Raw genomic sequence first — 15,972 nt, 5'->3', positions numbered from 1 at the left:
AGAGGAAGGGAACAGAAGGTCCCCGCTCTAGCCCGGAAAGTTTCTGCTAGTCCTTAGGCGGGAACAGAGACACGGTGTACCATAGACATCCCCATCAGTCCCCGTTAAATGACCCCCGCTAGGTTAGCGGATGTGATTAGATGAAGTGGCTGATTAACGAGGCGTCTCGGGGCTGAAATCGCCTTCTGGGACAGTCCTGGAGGGGCTCTCGGAGGAGGGGAAGAGGGGGAGGGGGAGGAGGCAATAATCCTAAAGCAAAGCCGAGCCGCGCCCCTCGGAAGCCGGCAGCGCTCTGCAGCTACGCCCCTCTATAAAGCAATGCAACCGTGGCCGCTTGGACAGCCCCTGCCCAGAAGTCCTTCTGGATCAGGCTAGGCAGGGCTGGACTGGACTGGGCAGCGCGGAGCAGAAGGGAGCGGAGCCATCCATCACTACCCGGGCTCGGTCTATGGAGGGGAGCAACCTCCTCTGTCCGGCGCCCGCGTGAGGGGGTGAGTCCCTGCTGCTCATTGCACAACCCCTGCTGCCAGCTCGGCAGCCGGAGCCGCCGCTGTCACCGCCGCGCGGGACGCTTGGAGCTCTGGAGTTTGTCCCTTCGCTCCCCAAGAGTTACTTTGCGAGGCTCGATCTGCTCCGGCGCGGGTACCCGGCAAGCCGCGGGCGCCCCGCGCAACGAGCGCAGCCCAGCCCCCCGGCCGGGGCATTGCCAAGGCTCCGACTTGGTCTCCTGCCTCAGAGCCAGGTAAGGAAGGTGTGGGGTGAGACCGTTTGTCTCTTTTGACCATTTGCCCTCAAGGAGAGGAAAACCCAAATGTATTCTAGATTGTAGAAACAAAGTTGCTTAAAAAAAAAAAAAAGTATATCTTATAAGACTTTGAAAGGAAAAAAACAAAAAGTGTGGCAGAAATTGAGCATGGGGGAGTTGAAGCTATTTATCCCACCACCCCCACCACACCTCTCTGCTAATACCTGTTGCCTAACTTTACCTCTGAGCCCTTCATTTTGGGCTTTAGAATAACGGTTTGGGTGTGTTTTGGTACTTCAGAGAAGGGGTTCTTAACCTGGACAGATCTGTGGATTTCAGGGGGAACCATGAACTTGGATAAGGGGAAAAATAATATATTTTCACTAACCCTCAATCTGAAATCTAGCATTTCCTTTATTAAAACAAGCAAAAAACTAACTCTATTCTGAGAAGTCCATACATAGCCTTCACTGGAAGACCAAAGAGATCTGAGACAAAAATGGTTAAGAATCTCTGCTCTGAGGGAAGCTGTAGTTCAAAGTCCCACTTCACCCCCACAAGATTCTAGTTTTTAACATTTCACAAAGTTGGATATGAAAGCGATGTATTCTATTTCTCCCTGAGAGCTAGGGTACCATCAGTCAACATGTAGTTACTCAAAATCTTCCATATACCAATTTACACTATGCAATAAAACTTAATTTGTATAATTCTTACCTGGACTATACTTTGCCATCCTTGGATTGGTTTTTTATTCTCTCAATTTACAGCCAGGCCATTAGCATAATTAAGCATTTATTTATTTGATGGGGGAGGGGGAATTCTGTTCTGTTTTGTTTTTTTTAAGATTGGGTCATCCCCGTCTCTCTTAGGCTATTCTTGTAGGTCATATCTCAGCACTGATAAGCCTGGAAGCTTTAACATGCTCTGTTTCTGACCTAAACAAGACTGGTGGAGCTCAGGGGTCTTATGTATTGATGTGAAATTTATCCCTAAGGAATTATTACCTGATTGACAATTGCCCAATTCAGCTCAACTTCCAAGCTCAAGAGATGTGCTTGCCTCAGTTGCTCCAATAGCTTAGATCGCTTCCACCATGGCTAGCCCAAGGCTGATAATTATCAAATAAGTAGTCAATTTTCCAGTTTTAATATGGTGGCCCTTGTCTCTGCTCAACCTAACTCTCCTGACAGTTATTCGACTTATACTTATTGGACAGATTTTAATGCCCACCAGAGCTGTAGTCTATTCCTTAATTTCCTCCACTTGTTTAATGAAAGAATATGATGCAGCATAAAAACAATGGATGCGGAGACAGAAAACCCAGCTCTTCCTGTGTGATCTTGGACAAGTCTTGTCACCTCATTTGGCTGTATTTTCCAAAAACAAAATGGAGCAGGATTAGAGGGTCTCCAAATGGTCCTCATAAGAAAAGGGGGCTCAAATTTATTTCCTTTCCCCCACATTTGTGGGGCTTATCCAATTTACTTGACCTACATTACTCACCTATCTAGATTTGTTCATCAGTGGAGTCACCCACATATTCTTCCATTGTTTTCCTTCAGAAACATTTTCTGCAGGGTGGTATGGTACAGCTCTGGGTCTACAGTTGGGACCATCGGAGTTTAAATCCGGGCTCAGACACTTCATAACTTGGTGACCTCTATCTACCTCAGTTTCTTCATCTGTAAAGTGGAAATAGTAATGTATTTACCTGCCAATGTTGTCATGAGTCTTAAGTGAGATATGCTTAAAAATATATATATATTACTTAGCCTAGGAACTGGCCACATTAGGTGATATATAAATGTTTATTGCCTTCTTTTGTCCTTTCTCCAACTTCCTGGCAACAACAAGCTTTATCTCTTCCTGAAAGAGATCAACAGCCTCTGTGAGTTTGCCCTCGAAATTACTCTCAGCCACAGCGCTAACAAAGTTTCAAGGTCTACAAAGTCAGTTGGCTCTTCCTGGGAATCTTTAGACCCACATTTCTCTGAACCTATCAGGATAAATCAGTTCTTTAGATGCCCTTGCTACACAGAGATCATATGTACCTTGATGGTATTTCCCAGTTTCATTTAAATCCATTCTTGTCATATCTGACAAGTAGATTTTTCCCACTTACAACTTGCAAATTTACCTTAAATGTAATGATTATAAATTGTCACGGTTTCAGTGTTAAATAGATCTGTTTTTCCTATATAGGAAGGGCTGGTTATGGATTTTATGGAGTTTCTTTGTGATGAAATTTTATCTTCTAGATGACCTCTTTGGTTGTTTATATCCCTAGGTCTTAAATCAGAACTTCCTCCTACGTCATTTATAAGATAGAAGAAATTCATTTCTTATGTGCATATATATATATATATATATATATATATATACATATATATATATAAACACACACACACACACACACACACATATATATATATTATATATATATATATATATATATAAATGTATTGGTTTTATGTGTAATATACACATATGTAATATATATACATATTACATATAAAAACAGTACATTTCCTTTCATATTGACTCTCCTAAAATGTATTTTATTCCATGCCAAATGGAGGTTTGCCAAAAGCCAAAGGGCCCAGGAATCCTTGGCCTTCACTACTCTACTTTTCAGGCCATCTATATCTGTCTATCCCATGTAAGTGCAGTCTATATTGTTCCATAAATTCAATGGTAGGTGGTTTTCCTTGAGTTCTCCATGCCCATTGAGATATCTCTTGATTTGACTATCTAGCTAAGGTGTTCTTAACTTGGAGTCCTACGGATATTTCAGAAGGCCAGTAACTTGGATAACAGAACTTACTTTTCATAACATCTAACTAAAATCTAGCATTTCTTCAAGTTATTTTAAAAAGTATTATTCTGCTTTAGGCTTTACCATGTTCCAAGGATTTATGACACAAAAAAGGAGGAAGAAGTACTGATCTAAATACTTACCCATACCTGTCCCTTTAATCAATTTCAATCCAATTGCGTTTAACTTTTCATTTGCTTAAAAGGATGGAGACTGTTTGATGCAGTCATTGCCTCAAGTTAGCCAATAAACTTGTTAAAATTTCATGATTCTAAACTTTGGTTTAGATAGCTCTTTAAATTTTTTTTTCTGGGATTCTATTCCATCTTTATTTTCACTATGCAAAACCTTAGTGAACATTATTTCTGGTTTGGTCCCATCTGGTCTTACACTGAGTGAGACATCCCTTCTAACTTGACAAATGCTACTGCTTTATATTGAAAGCATTCTTCTCTGGAAAACTGAAAACTTTTTCTATCATTGCCTACCCTCATAGGTCTGCGATAATTGGAAGAGGAAGAGTCTAATCTAAATGTCCACATAATTTTCTTTTTGAACCCTACCAATGTGGAAAACTGAGATGGCTACATTGTGCTTTCTATTTCTCAAGGATATAGATATGAGGCATAAGACATGTTTTGATAGTTCTTAGCTAATTTCTGTATTGAAATTCTGATTTTCTGATTGTCAGAAACTAGAAACAGAGACAAAAACAGAGACAGAAAGGACAGAAATAGAGAGACAGAGACAGAGATTCAGAATCTCTGGCCAAGAATACCCAAGAATACCATGGAGACCCTGTGAAGGTTCCAAGGCCAGTTCATGTCTATTTCAATCAGAGCTTGTCTGATAAATCTGCCTGTAAACTCATGGCCATGTGAAAAAGCTGCCCTGCCAGCACATCAGAACAAGACCTGGGAAAACTTAACTTCAAGGAAAGTTAGCAAAAGTCAGTGATTTAGGATTGTCAGCTTTTTCAAGGAGCTCAAGGTGAATCTTTAGAAAACCTTTAATATTGACCAAATTCTTCTTTGTGTATAAATGTATTTTTAGGGTTCTGTTTTGCTTTAATCATTTTGTCTCTGTTCCAGTATGGGGCCACAAACAATATATTCTTGCAAATTTATGTCCAGCCTGACATTTTTAAAATTTTTGTTGGTGCTTTCTGTTCTCTCCTTTTCTATATAACCTGAATTTTCTTTCACTTCTGTGAATTAGTTTCTAAAATTTAGACTTTCACAACATAAAAATCACTTGTCAGAATTTAAGATGGATTCCCAAGGGTCCTGCTCAAGGACCACTGCTAATTATTGACTGATCTTTAAAACTATTTTTCTTTCAAATCATCATGAAAAGTGCAAGGAATTTCATAAGCTAATAGATCATTCAGTATCAAATCCAATTTTACAGTTGGGAATAGCCATTTTTTAAAAATTACATCTATATGTGTGTATACAAATATGTACATATATATGTATTTTTCTTTTCTAAAGGAATGACTCATAACCATTAGTTGTTATAATTGCAATTACATCCCAAAGTATATATATTTTGTCCATTTCATTCAATAGTAGATTTTTATGCAAAATAATCCCTATTTAAAGTCAAATTGAGTCACCTGGAGAGGGAGGGCAGGAAATGAAGGTCTCAGAGAACAGGCAATGGCATATCTTCTCGTTAATAACAGAAAGTCAAGAGACTACTAGGACAGAATGTCATCAATATTATCAATGTCATCAGATGTGGTAACTGTATCAGATGATTTTACTTATTGTTTTTTTCTTTGGCACAAGGAAGAGTTCTGTTTGGAGAGAAGATGAAGTAACTGATAGAAAGACAAAAGACAACAATGAAATGTATTTTATTAAATAAATAATATTTATTTGCATATCAAAGCTTTATGCTTTATGTTTGCCAATTTCTTAGTAGAATGTAACCATGCCCCTTTGAGATTTTTATTTTACTTTAATGTATCAACTACATTCTAAAATGTTTTGCTCCATAAGCAGGGAAGAGAGAGAAACCTTTTCTAAAAGAGAAAATGCACATTATTATATATGTTATATATTTACATACATAATATATATTGGTCTTTTGCTAGTAACATTTTCCAATAAAGAAAACAGGTTGTTATAAGTTGTTTTTTTGGTTTCTTCTAACTTGATAGTTTGGAAGCTGCGTGAGACAGGCATTCTGTTCTTTTCCTCAATGGCTATAGATCTCAACTTTTAATTCAAAGTCTTGATTACAATCTTAAAAGTAATCTAATATTAAAGTTGGAGTTCAGATCATAGTGTTTTAAAATTAGGACTTTGAAAATTCACTTCAGTTTGCGTCTGTATAACAAGCTAAGCTAGTAAAAGGCTACACGTTACCTGTGGAATTAATGCTTTATTATTTGTTTCCCCATTACATTTAAACTTTTTTGTAGGGTTTGTGTATGTAATGTTCCCTCCACCCAAATTCAGTAATTAAAGGAGAGGCTTAGCTACTTGGGTGATGAATAGGAAAGCAAGTCATAGGCAATATCCAGATGAGTTCTCTCAAATTAGACAAATAATTGTTTAAAAAAAAAAAAGGTTTTTAGAACTTTTCTTTAGATACTTAATCCTTTGTTTTAAATCCTTTTTAAATAACCTCATTTTCTCTATTGTATCAGTTAACAAAAAATTCTACAAATGAAGCATATGCCCATCAGGGTCATTTAACTTCCTTCTAAATTCTGGGTATGGTGCTAAGCAATGTGGATGCAAAAATTCAAAAGCTCTTCAAGGAATTTAAATGAAAGTTTGTAAAACAGGACATAAGCTTTTATATACATCAATTTCGTACTTGTTACTATTTTCCATAACTTTTATTCAGTAAGAATTTTAACTCCCTGCACCCTCATGTACATAATTATATATGTATAGCCATATGTACATATTGATATGTATCAATTTGTATATGTATACACACATATGAATGTATGTATATATACATATACCTCTCAAGTTTCTTTACTGGACTTTTCTCTGTACACAATCAATTTTTTAAAATTAGAAACAGTTTCTTACTAGTCCTCTGAGTAAATAGTGGCCCCCCATTTAAGGAATGGTCAGGCACTTAGCTATTTATATCTCCTCATAAAGACATGTCCCTATACATACGATTTCCTGTGATTTTTATAGGATGCATTGGTACAGGGTGGAGGGCAGACTGTATATTTGATGTCCCAACACTAGCCTAGCTAAATGCAAAAAAGGCTCTTCCCCAGGTTGGTCACGGGAAGAGAAATTTTCAGACCTGGGAACTTCTGAGCCTCCTATGCTATGATTCTGAAGGGCTTTCATCTAAACCAAGGTTAACATAATCATATCCAAGGAGACTTGGATGCACACCTTGGTGTAGAGTCAAACTTTTAGGAGTGAAGTTAAGTTCTTTATGAAATAATAGTCTTGAGTCTCAAAGGGTCATCATCAGGATAGACTCAGAAAGAAAATGAAACACTCAGGGGAAGTCAAATGTTAGCTCTCATCTTGACCATTCATGTTTTCTACTGCTTGCTTCCAAGTCCTTAGATGGACACGCTGGAGCCATTTTGCAGGATCAGATTTTGTTCTGTAGCTTAGCTCCTGCAAATCAGCCTTAAGGAATGGAGATTATTGAAGAATATTATCTGTATGCCAGATAGTAAGCACTAAAGAAACATAAGCATTTAGCAATCAATGAGCATGTATTAGGCCCTGTCTGTGTACTGTGCCCTAGAGATACATGAGGTAATTCTTATCCACATGAAGTTTACATTCTAATTGTTGGAGATGGGAGGTGGAGAACAAGTACAGAGTAAATATACACATCATAAATGTAAAGTGAATAAATACAAATATATGTTTATATGTGGTATATATACACATGCATATGTGTATATATGTATATACATATATATATATTATAAAATAGTTAAATATAAGGTAGGTTTACAAAGAAGGGCACTAGTAATAGGAATCAGGAAACTTTTTATTCAGAAAATGGCTCTTAGACTTCATCTTAGAAAGATGAGAGGGATTCTATGAGGTCGAGGTGAGGAGGAAGTCCATACCGTAAGACAAAGACAGAGACAGAGTGGGGCTTGTCTTGTGTTTGAGGAAAAGAAGGCTAGTTTGGGTCCACTTACATTTCCCTTCTGATCCTGTGTCCTGCCAATTACAGGAGAACCTTGAGGATGGGTACAGACTATGACTAATAAGGACCAAAGCAGATAATCTCTCCAGGATTCTGGATCTCTAATCTGCTCTCTCTGAAGGCAGCAGAGCATAGCGATAGCTAACTCTTATATAGTGCTCACTATGTGTCAGGCACTAAGCTAAACCTTTTATAATTGTGAACCTCACAACAATCCTGGGATAGAGGTAGGCAGGTCAACTAATCTCTCTGAGCCTTGGTTGCCTCATTTGTAAAAGTGGAGGCAATTCTAGCACCTACCTCACAAGGTTACATTGAAACTCAAAATAAGATGATGTATATGTCACTCTTTGGAAACCTTTATGTACTGCAGATAAAATTACCCATTTTATCATCACACTTTTTTAACTTTAAGGACTTGTCATTTGTTGCTGATGCATTAAATATAGTTTCAGATTGATGAGAAACTAAAATTAGAATGTTCTGTTAAGTTACCTTTCACTAATGTCCAACCTCTTTGGATTCAGATTATATCTTTGTCCACCAAATATTTAATCTGGTGATGTTGCTCCAGCCCTTAAAGTAGTGGCAGTAAACGGTGTGACAATTATCTGAGGATAGGAAAGCATGTTAAGTAATAACAACTTGGTCACCCAGTGCCCTTTAGTCTACTTAAGCATTGAAATAGATAGGAAAGAGAGATAGACACTCATCCTACTCTGAAATCCCTACCAAGAGCCTCAGGTCCCTGCTGAATACCATTTGTGATGCCCTAAGTAAGCCTTGTTCTTCCTAGAGCTTTAGAAAGGTCATTCCAGAAAGGGCTTCTTGCAACTACCTGCAGGAGTGAGTGGTAGAACTATCTCCTAAGTGAACTTGAAAAATGATGACGTTCTTTGGGTCGGGAATAAATAATAATGCAATCAATAACAAATTAACAAATAATTTCATAGAATGATATAAGCAAGTAATAAATGAGTTTTAGCATCTCCTGGAGTCAGAGGATCTAAACCTGAATTATTGATCCTCTACTTACTTTCTGCGAGACCTTCAGCAAATTATTTAATTATTTGTGGGTCTTATTATCCCATTCATAAAATATAAAGGTTGAATTTGATGGCCTCTATGGTATCCTCCAGGTCTCTGTCTTAGATCCTAAATTTCTTGGTGGAAAATAATATTTTGGTAACAAAAATTTAAAAGATGCTCCCTATCTTATAGTCAAATGGCCTCTGACATTCTACTTAGGATGTGTGATGTCTAGGTGTTGGAGTTCAAATGTGGGGTTCTTGTTCTTCTATAAAATATTATAAAAGTTCTCTCTGGGTGCCTTCCCTGGAATCAGGATTTTGTCGGTCCGTGTTCGGCCTATCTCTCTGCTTGGTTCCCAGTGCTCCCTCCGAATGTCTTTAAATCCAAAGGTCTGGTCCTTCAGCCTCTGCCTCTGCTTTCTTCAGCCTCCAGCCAGCTCCAGTCTTCATGTCATTCCGGTGAAATCTCAACTTGTAGCGTCTTCCTCTCCAGAACTCTCCGACTGGCCATTGGCCTATTTATGCTCCTTCCAGAGAGAGGGATTATGGGTAGTTCTACTTAGTACCTTGTTTCAGGTTCTGCCCAAAACATCTTTTTGTAAGATTAGATCAACTCTAACTACTTAGCAGTTAGTAAGGATTCCAACATCTCCCCCTTTCTTTTGTTTTAAAACATAGGGGGTTTCTGAGGGTACACATAAATCCATCAATATGGGCCAGAACTTTGTAACAGATATACATGGTATACATAAATCCATCAATATGGGAGGCATTATACATAATTTACAAAAGCACACAGCAATATAACACAGGCTAGTGGTAATGTAACAAATAACATGAATCAACATGAAAATTTAACTACTGCAAAAAGTCTCATCAACAATCTTTCATCTCAAGAAATCCAATGATTCTTGCAATTGCTTAAAATACATAAGCACATAGTAATATAACACAGGCTAGTAGTAATGTAACAACATAAATCGACCTGAAAATTTACAAATGTCCATAAGTCCTAGAAATAGTCCATAAGGAATCCATTGTTCATTAGTTCATGCGCCAGGAATCTAATAATTCCTGTAAGCTCTGAAGTACTGCAAAAAGTCTCATCAACAATTTTGTTATGAGTTCAAATGTGGGGTTCTTGTTCTTCTATAAAATATTATAAAAGTTCTCTCTGGGTGCCTTCCCTGGAATCAGGATTTTGTCGGTCCGTGTTCGGCCTATCTCTCTGCTTGGTTCCCAGCGCTCCCTTTTTGTAAGATTAGATCAACTCTAACTACTTAGCAGTTAGTAAGGATTCCAACATCTAGGAGTTGGAAGACAGAGTTGATTATAAGAGGAGACAAAGGTATTTTAAGCTTTAGTAAATTTAGTAAATATTTAAAGATGCACAATTAAGCCTGTGCCTTATTCAGAAATTGATTCAGTCTCCTAAGTGGACAAAAGGACATAGATCATTAAGTGGCAAATATACAGTAATCCCTTTACATGCTTTTCTTTTTCTCTCCTGAATTTATAACATCACCACCTTCTAACCTGGGAGGAATCATTGGACAACAATGATGTAGGGAGAGTTGAATATCAGAAATTGAGTTGAGTATCAGAAACTAACTTAAACAATCTTTATTCTTCCAGGATTTTGCCATAACAAATCAAGGAATCTGGTAGATAAAGGTTCAAATCCTACCTCTATCACAATTATCACAGCTTTCCATTGACCACAGACAAGAAATCTAAATTTCCATTCCCTTCCCAGGCAATCTAAAACCCTAAATTCTGGGTGAGTGGTCAATTTGTATCACTTAAGAGAGTTCCCACATCAAAAGTCCACATGCTACTAAAATGACGAGCTCAAACTAAAGAAATTCATACTTTATAGACTTGAAGGCACATGAAATGTTCTCTGTGAAATTTGTCCAGAACTCTTTCAAAGAAAGAGGCTGAGGAAACATTGTATTAGAAAATAAAATGTCAATCTGCTATTCTTTGACTTATAGTCATTGTGGCTGAACAAGATTCATGTTTTAAAATTATACCATATTATTTGTGGCAGATATAGTATGCTTCTCATAGCATTTTTCCCATCTAAGTTGAAGATTTTATCCATAAAAGATAATGAAAGCCAATCTTTAGTCAATCAATGAAATTTTACTTATTCTAAGGAAGTGTTTTCCAATTTTTTAAAGTCTTTCAAAAACTTGAAACAATTTTCAATTGTTTTCTCAGTTTTAAAAATATTTCTCAACTATTCAAAATAAAAATTCATTTTAATTATTTTATAGACAATTTTATTTTCTAAATATATGCTTTTTCCCTTCCATATTCAGCAAGCCACAGAGAAAGGGAGAGGGACTGGATCAGACCAGTGATTTCATTGGAATATAAAATTCTAAAATGAAAGGGCTCCTTCCACTTCTATATCAGTACAACTCAAAAGAAAATAAGAAGGAAAAAAAGGAAGAAATTGTTCGTCAAAATTAACCAAAAACATACCAGCTGAGTCTGATAGTACAGGAAATGTTTCATACTCATCATGCTTTATCTCAGTAAAGAAGGGAGACACATGGGGCAGCTAGCACCAACCCTGAAATCAGGAGGATCTGAGTTCAAATCTGGTTTACTTCTTCCTAGTTGTGTGGCCCTGGGCAAGTCACTTAACCCCATTGCCTGAGCAAATTAAAAAAAAGGAGACACATTTTTTTGTGTCATTTTCCTATCAATGATGAGCTTGGTCACTTTAATTGTACATCATTCACTTTAGGGCTTCTGTTCTTTCCATGTGAACACTACAGTTTTGTGTATATTATTTTCTTAATGTGAGCTCTTTTTTTTTTACCATAAGCAAATCGCCAAACTCTGAACATGAGAGCAGTTATACCATTAGTGTCTAATTGGTTGAGAAATATATAATGACAAAAAATAACTGTGAATTCTGTGATGCTTTTCAAGGTTTTTATTTTGCTCATAATAGAACAAAGATAACATTTGATAAATAGAAATGCTTCAGTGTGACATTATTAAATCCATATCAGATATGTTTACAAACTTTTGTATTTTCAAAGCCTTTTTTTAAAAATCCATGGCCCCTAAGGAATGTGAAGCATAAAGATGTACTCTGACAGATTACCACAGGAATAAATTATGTAAAAATTGGAAAATATTGTCTCTGTATTTAATTTTAATGTTACTTTTCTGTGTTCATACTGTGTCCCCGACTGAATGTAAGTTCTTTGACAGAAGCTTATGTTTAATTTTGTCTTTTGTATTCCCAAGGTATATCCCAGTTTCTGGAATAGGAGGGACTTCACTAATGCTTATTGAATGACTCGAGGCAATGAATTTTGTTTCCAAATTGCTAATAGATAAAAGAAGTTAATATTTTAAAAAAAAAGTAACTATCTGGACAGTAGAGGGAGAATTACATGGTCAACAAAGAGTTTCCTCTTTGGAAATTGAATATATTCATCATCAATCCTTTCATCATATTTTTAAGACATTTCCAATCTAACTCAACAAGCATTAATCACTATAGACAAGAAATGGAAAGAGGTTGAGGCAAAAGGGATTTATCACTACAAATAACAAATAGCATAAGATGTGACAACAAACATTTGTTATTATTTACAAAAACTGAGTACAAAAAGATAACATGAAACCAAATTCTTGCCTTCAAGGAATTTGTACTAGGAAAATGGAAAAAACCTTGGAACTTTTGACTTTACTGTCCAGAGCAAAATTCAAAACATCGAAGCAAACATCAGGGTTAGTTAGGATGCTTTTGTCTTCAGAATGATAAAAAAAATTAATAAGTTTGGAGAATTTTTTTTCACTTTTTCACTTTCAATATACCTGGGTTTTTAATAGATAAGGTAAGCTCTGAATAGTTTTTTTTTTTTCCCCAAAAAAGATTGCACACTAGCTGTTTCTAAAGAATCCTGGGGCATTTTTAGAACTGACCTTACTAAACATCCTGGAAGTTGATTTGGAAGGCCATCCAAAATGTTGACTTTGGTTGTTGACCCCCTGGAGGACTCTGAACCCCAGCTGATTACCACAGTGCTGTTGATTTAATCCAGTGATGCAACTGAGAGTTTAGCTCATAAAGCTAAAGAACCTCTGTTGAAATTCATTTCCGGCAAACAAGGAAGATCCAAATAGCACAATTAACAGAAGATGAAATGTTCTCCCTGATAGTACAGATTTTGTATACCCATATATATGTATATATACCCTTAGTTTTTAGGAGATAAGGAAAAGACCTGAAAATTTGCTTTTAGTTTAAGGAACATTTTCCTCAAAAAGGTACCAGGATTGCACATGGTTTAACCAGAAACCTAACCTGTTTGATGAATTTTGTTTCCTTCACAACTTGATCTTTCCCCACAAAATCTACTCCCTTTATGGTGGGAAGTGGGAGAACATTGGGACAGGAGGAAAAGGAAGGATTAAGATCTCTGATTTCCTTGATTTGAGGAACTCTTGACACATGGAAATTCCCTCCACTGATGCTGCTCAAGTTATTGAAAAATTAAACAAGTTGATGATATGTGTCAGAGCTAATTAATGTGAGTCAGAGGCAGAATTCCTTACTCTTGAGGCTTTTTCCCCAGCTACTATATAGCAATGCCAGTTACATTCTCTCTAGGGATTGGTACTGCCAGATGGCTCCATAGCTCATAGAGCACTGGGTCTAAAGTTAGGAAGAATAATCATCAAGAGTTCAAATCTCACTTCAGACTACTTTTAATGGCAGTGTGAGACTGGGCAAATTATTTTAATCTGTCTCAATTTCCTTATCTATAAAATGAAGTAGAGAAAGAAATGGCAAACTACTTCAGTATCTTTACCAAGAAAATCCCAGTTGGGTAATGGAGACTTAGACACAACTGATCAACAGCAAACCTTTGGTTTATATCTTTCCCCCCACATACAATGGTATGTATATTATTAAATTAGCTAATGTTTGGATTTGGATTTTTTTTTGTTTTTGCTTTTCAAATTAAAGCTTCTTGGTTTTTTAAAATAATCACGAAAAGTATTATATGTAGCCCTGATGAAATTTCTTTATCCATCAAGGTCTTAGTTTCTTTATATAGAGTAGGGCTTCTTAAATGCTTTTCTACTCATGAACCCTTTTCACCTGAGAAATTTTTAGATGACCATGAGTTCATAAGTTCATAAGTATATAGAACAGATCTACTAAATAAAATGTTTACTGCTGATAGATCATAATTTTGTGACCCCCTATATTAGTTACATAATCCTATATATGGTTGCAATCAGTAACTTAAGAAGTTTGATCTAGAGACAAGAGTTAGAGCAGATGACTTTTGGGTTCTAGCTCTTTCTTAATTAAAATAATTTTACAAATAATTCAGGTTTGTAAAATAATGAAGGAAAAACGATACAGATTTGCATCTGTTGATCTGTCTTTTGTGACAAATTTTCAAATATTGCTAATAAGTAAAGCAAGGAAGAATTTAGCATAAATTTAGAGAAAGTGTTCATTTGTTTCATTGGTTCTCACTTTTTTCAAACTAGTATGAATATACAAATATTATTATAGCTGAATAATAGTTTGAATGTATATAATCCTTGAAAGTTTGCAAAATGGCTTCTGCTTTTATCCTTTAATTAGATATGTGGATAGCTTCCTGCCAACTAATATTGATTTGATTGATGTATTGCTTAGCATCCTGAAAGGAATAGTGGATTTAGAATCAAGGGACCTGGGTTTGAAGTCCATTCTTGCCATTTATTAGTTGTGAGATTGCAAGCAAGTCATTGCAGCTTTCCAGACTTTGGTTTCCTCCTTTGTAAAATGAGCTTTGACTAGGTGATCTCTCGGGGCTTTTCCACTTCTGAATCTTGTGATCTTAGATTTCTAAAAATTTGTTTTCAAAATTTAAAATGCATTTTTATTATTTTCTTCAGGACTCTCTTTTCTCTCTATGATGCAATGAAAAAACAGTCCTTGCTATCATCTTTACTACCATAGATAATAATAGTTTAATTTAATCATCAGCTATTTTTAACCAACAAAATTCCTTTTTTTTTCCTGATGTGCCATTGTTGACGTTCCTGGTCACCATATTTACACCACTATGATCCCATTAATAGAATGTCAACTTCAATTACTTTTCAGTCACTCATACCTACTTGTTCAATTACATCTGGCTCCTGGACTAATGGCTGTGTGTTATTCAAGACAAGAAATTAAAAATAAATTTATCTCTGAGTCACTGAAGCATTAAGTGTTTGAAATATCTAAATAATTAGCAGAGGAGGGGGGAGTGATGTGTGTGAATTCTTTTTTTCCAGGCTCTAGAACAGTGGTCCTCAAAGTGTAGTACAAAGAATTGTTGAGGTCTCTGAAACCCTTTCAGAGGGTCTACAAATTCAAAATCATTTTTTTATTTCTAATATAGTACATAGCTATAAATATAACTCATGTGAACAAAAACTCTTTGAACAGATCCTCGATAGTTTTTTAATAACATGAAGATACTGAGAACAAAAGTTTGAGAACACTGCTCTAGAACAATTCTTTATTGGTTCACTCTGCAACTTTTTCAGTATCAAAGTATGACTAGATATGGAAAAAAAAAGATTGAAGAATGATGGGCATTTTTGTATTGACTTGCAGCATCCTATAGATGGGAATGCAGAACAAATTGTGGCAAATCCACCTAATGAGAAAACTTATTTTTGTTGTTGTTCTATAAACAGGTCATTCTAAATAACCTATAACCATAATTAAAGTACTTAACCAAGCTTAATAGATCCATACCCTAATGGGCAGATAGAGTGGAGGTAAGAATACCTCCATTTGAATCCTACCTCAGACATTTACTTGCAGTGTCACCTTTCGTAATAACTCTTGTCAACCTCATAATTTACTCATTAAGGATACGGCTTGTACCTTCTTCACAAAGCTATTGTGAGTATTTCATAAGGCAGCTAGGTAGCACCATAATGCATAAAGCTCTAGACCCTAAATCAGGGAAACTAGTTCAATTCTGACCTCAAATACTTACAAATTGTGTGACCCTGAACAAGTCACTTACAAAGTCTGCTTCAGTTTCTTCATTTATAAAAGAGAGATAGTAAGAGCATCTATCTTACCAGTTTATCATAAGGATAAAATGAAATATTTGTATAGGGTTTTGTAAACCTAAAAGCATTTATCATATTTTAGACACTAGAAATTCAAA

The 15,972-nt window shown here is 36.1% G+C and overlaps 1 protein-coding gene across 1 annotated transcript in view; it reads left to right on the top strand.

Annotated features, from left to right (window-relative positions):
* Nucleotides 1-286: 286 nt before the first annotated feature.
* AGTR1 (angiotensin II receptor type 1) overlaps nt 287-15,972 on the top strand; it is a 49,047-nt gene continuing 33,361 nt past the window's right edge. The window contains exon 1 of the mRNA XM_051983312.1: nt 287-742. The gene's annotated coding sequence lies outside the window, so the exon portion shown is untranslated. The remainder of the gene's footprint in view (nt 743-15,972) is intronic.

Source organism: Antechinus flavipes, chromosome 3 (genome assembly GCF_016432865.1).
Source record: "Antechinus flavipes isolate AdamAnt ecotype Samford, QLD, Australia chromosome 3, AdamAnt_v2, whole genome shotgun sequence".
Lineage (NCBI taxonomy): Eukaryota > Metazoa > Chordata > Mammalia > Dasyuromorphia > Dasyuridae > Antechinus > Antechinus flavipes.
The sequence above is the reverse complement of the archived record's forward strand: the minus strand, read 5'-3'. Positions and strand labels throughout refer to the sequence as shown.